General features: G+C 37.8%; 2 pseudogenes; one reads left to right on the plus strand and one right to left on the minus strand.

The window, feature by feature from the left end:
- Window positions 1-286: 286 nt before the first annotated feature.
- LOC122709748 lies at window positions 287-349 on the plus strand (annotated as a pseudogene).
- A 2,483-nt stretch (window positions 350-2,832) lies between these two features.
- On the minus strand, window positions 2,833-3,283 carry LOC122708540 (annotated as a pseudogene).
- Between the last annotated feature and the right edge of the window lie 831 nt (window positions 3,284-4,114).

The following is a 4,114-nucleotide window of genomic DNA, read 5'->3' on the forward strand; positions in this document are numbered from 1 at the left end:
AAACTAAGATCATGGCATCTGGTCCCATCACTTCACGGCAAATAGATGGCGAAACAATGGAAACAATGGCAGACTGTATATTTTAGGGCTCCAAAATCACTCCAGATGTGACTGCAGCCATGAAATTAAAAGACGATTGCTCCTTGGAAGAAAAGCTATGACCAACCTAGACAGCATATTAAAAAGCAGAGACATTACTTTGCCAACAAATGTCTGTCTGGTCAAAGCTATGGTTTTTCCAGTAGTCAGGTGTGGGTGTGAGAGTTGGACTATAAAAAAGCTGAGCGCCATCAGTGATGACTACTGGTGGTGTATGAGTCATGTACAATGAATACGAGTCTCGAAAGACATCCTCATCCAGTATGACCGGACCCTGCTGGTAGCCGATCCCCATAGCTGCCAATCCAAAAAGTTTGGAGGTCCTGGTGCCCGTGCCCGCTACCAGAAATCCTACCGATAAGCCCATCATGAAGATCAGGGTTTCCCTGTATAGCACCTTTATAATAAATGTCGTGGGATTTAAAAAAAAAAAAAAAAAAAAAGCTGAGCGCCGAAGAATTGATGCTTTTGAACTGTGGTATTGGAAAAGACTCTTGAGAGTCCCTTGGACTGCAAGGAGATCCAACCAGTCCATCCTAAAGGAGATCAGTCCTGGGTGTTCATTGGAAGGACTAATGTTGAAGCTGAAACTCCAATACTTTGGCCACCTGATGCGAAGAACTGACTCATTGGAAAAGACCTTGATGCTTGGAAGGATTGAAGGCAGGAGAAGAACGGGACGACAGAGGATGAGATCATTGGATCTCATCACCAACTCAATGGACGTGAGTTTGAACAAGCTCCAGGAGTTGGTGATGGACAGGGAAGCCTGGTGTGCTGCAGTCCATGGGGTCGCAGAGAGTCAGACACGACTGTGACTGAACTCAACTGATGTTTTCCAATGTAGCTATACCATTTGTTGTACTCACCAACAGTTTATGACCATTCCACATCTTGGCACTTATTATTTATCTTTTGATCATAGCCTTGAAAGTGGTTATCAGATGGTATATTACTGCAGTTTTGTTTTATTTTGCATTTATTTAATGGCTAAAGATGTCTTGGGCTTCCCTGATGGCTCAGGCAGTAAAGAATATGCCTGCAATGCAGGATACCCAGATTTGATCCCTGGGTCAGGAAGATCACCCGTAGAAGGGAATGTCAACCCACTCCAGTATTCTTGATTGGACAATCTCATGGACAGAGGAGCTTGGCGGGCTATAGTCAATGGGGTTGCAAAGAGTTGCACATGATTGAGCAACTAAACACACAAGGTTGTCTTAAACTGTGTCATATGTTTACTGGCCATTTGCTTCTTTAAATGTCGGTTCAAATCCTTTGCTCATTTGTTAATTATTTGTCTATTTATTGTTGAATTGTAAGACTTCTTTATACATTCTGAATATGAGTCCATTATTAAATATATGATTTACAAATATTTACTCCCATTCTATGCACTGTCTTTTCACTGTTGTAATGGTGTTCTTTGAAGCATAAAAGCTTGAATTTTGATGAAGTCCAATTTATCATTTTTCATTTGTCTTTTGTGGTTTTGGTGTCTTATCTAGGAAATCATTACCTAAACCAAGATCAAGAGACCCCTGGTGGTTCAGCAGTAAAGAATCCACCAACCAATGCAGGAGACGTGGGTTCAATCCCTAGGTCAGGAAGACACTCTTGAGAAATAAATGATAAACCCACTCCAGTGTTCTTGCCTGGGAAATTCCATGGGCAGTGGAGCCTGGTGGGCTAGAGTCCATTGGGTTGCAAAAGAGTTGGATATGACTTAGTGACTAAACAACAAACAAAACAACCCAAGATCAGAAGCATTTCCTATTTTCCTTCTAAAAGTTTTATAGTTTTACTTTTTGTGTTTAAATCTATGATCCATTTTAAGTTAATTTTTGTATATGGAATGAGGAAAGAGATCAATTTAATTTTTGATGTATACATCCAATTGTTACACTCCATTGGTTTTTGCAAAGAATATTCTTTGCTTATTTAATTGCCTTGCACCTTTGTTGATAATCAATTGGCCATAGATATACGAGTTTACTTCTTGACTCTTATTTCTGTTCCATTAATCTGTATGCCTATCCTTAATACCACATCATCTTGATTATTTTATCTTTGTAGTAAGTTTTGAAATCAGGAACAGTGGATCCTCTAGCTTTTTTTTTTTTTCTTTATCAAAATTGTTTTGGCTGCTTTTGTTTGTTTACTCACTAAGTCATGTCTGACTCTTCTGCAACCCCAAGGACTGTAGCCCACCAGTCTCTATTGTCCACGGGATTTTCCAAGCAAATCTACTGAAATGGGTTGCCATTTCCTTCTCCAAGGGATCTTCCTGACCCAGGGATCAAACCCACATCTCCTGCATGGGCAGGTGAATTCTTTACAATTCAGCCACTAGGGTCTCTTGTATTTCCACATGAATTTTAGGAACAGTTTACCAATTTCTGCAAATAAGGCACATGGGATTTCTATAGGGATTGAACTGAATTTGTAATTGGATTATGTTTTCTACTTAAATCTATTCTGCTGACTTCTTCCTTTTGTTTGGAGTATTTAATCCATTTAGGAGTAACATAGTTTCTGAGAAAGCAATATTTATTTCTCCCATTTTATTATTGAGTTTCTAAATGTCTCATGCCTTTTTGTTCCTTTATTCATTCCTTACTGACATCTTTGGTGATATGTAGACTTTTTAATGTACCATTTAATTCTGTTGTTGTTTCTTTTCTTTCTTTTTTAATTAAACAATGACTTAGCTGCTTCAGTACATAGACAAATTTATGGAACTAAGGCAGAGGCTGTAGATGACTCCTATTTTCAGTTGAAGGGGAAAACTCATTTGGTCTTATGATATCAAGCCAGTCAATTATTATGGTTCTCACTCAGAATAAGAAGCAATTTAGCATTCTTATCCTTTCTATTCCACTTGAGATGCTTTAAAAGAACAGCAGCTTCTGTAAAATATGGATACCTTCAGGAAGATCAGGAGCAAGTTTTTTGACTTAAGAATTCAATATTTAATTGCGTGTCACAAAACGTACTTGTGTAGCACCATATGAGTCTCTCTCAGAATCATGCTGATTTTTCAGGAAATCAGGAACTTTTTGGCCATTTTGTAGCTCTGTTCCTTCATGTCATCAGATGTCAACTTCAGCCAGGTGGCGACAGTGCAGTTGTAAGGCAGATCTAAATGGAATAGGCTTTTCCCGGGAGCATGCATGTGACCCATGATAGCAGTAGTTAGAGAAAAAGAGCCCATTGTTTCTTATATGCTCATTTTTGGTTATTTTTTTGATTGACTTGGAGATTTACAAATGACATCTTAAAGCAATCAAGTTTAAATTAATACCAACTAAACCCTAGGAGTATATACACACTTTGAACTAATGTAGCTCAATTTCTGTGCTTTCAGTATTAGTCTTGTCATATAAATTGCATGTTGATATATTATAAGTCTATCAATATATTATTATAATGATTGTCTTTTAAATAATAACATGGGAAAAAGAATTACAAATAAAAGTATGTTTAAAAAATACATTCTACATAAAGGAGGCAAAAATATGCAATGGAAAAAAGTCTCTTCAATAAGTGATGCTGAGAAATTACAAATAAAAGTATGTTTAAAAAAATACATTCTACATAAAGGAGGCAAAAATATGCAATGGAAAAAAGTCTCTTCAATAAGTGATGCTGAGAAAACTGGACAACCATATGAAAAATAAGAAATTAGAACATTATCTCACACTGTATACAAAAATAAATTCAAAATGGTTGAAGACCTAAATATAAGACCTGAAAAAATAAAACTCCTAGAAGAGAACAGAACAGTATTTGACATAAATCAGAGCAGTATTGTTTTGGATCTGTCTCCTAAGGCAAAACCCCAGGGTTTCCCCGATGGCTCAGTGGTGAAGAACCCACCAGAAGTGCCAGAGACCAATCCCTGGGTTGGGAAGATCCCCTGGAGGAGAAAATGACAACCCACTCCAGTATTCCTGCCTGAAAAGTCCCGTGGACAGAGGAGCCTGGTGGGCTGCAGTCCAAAGTGTCCTAAAGA

The sequence above is a fragment of the Cervus elaphus genome, chromosome 15, assembly GCF_910594005.1.
Source record: "Cervus elaphus chromosome 15, mCerEla1.1, whole genome shotgun sequence".
NCBI lineage: Eukaryota > Metazoa > Chordata > Mammalia > Artiodactyla > Cervidae > Cervus > Cervus elaphus.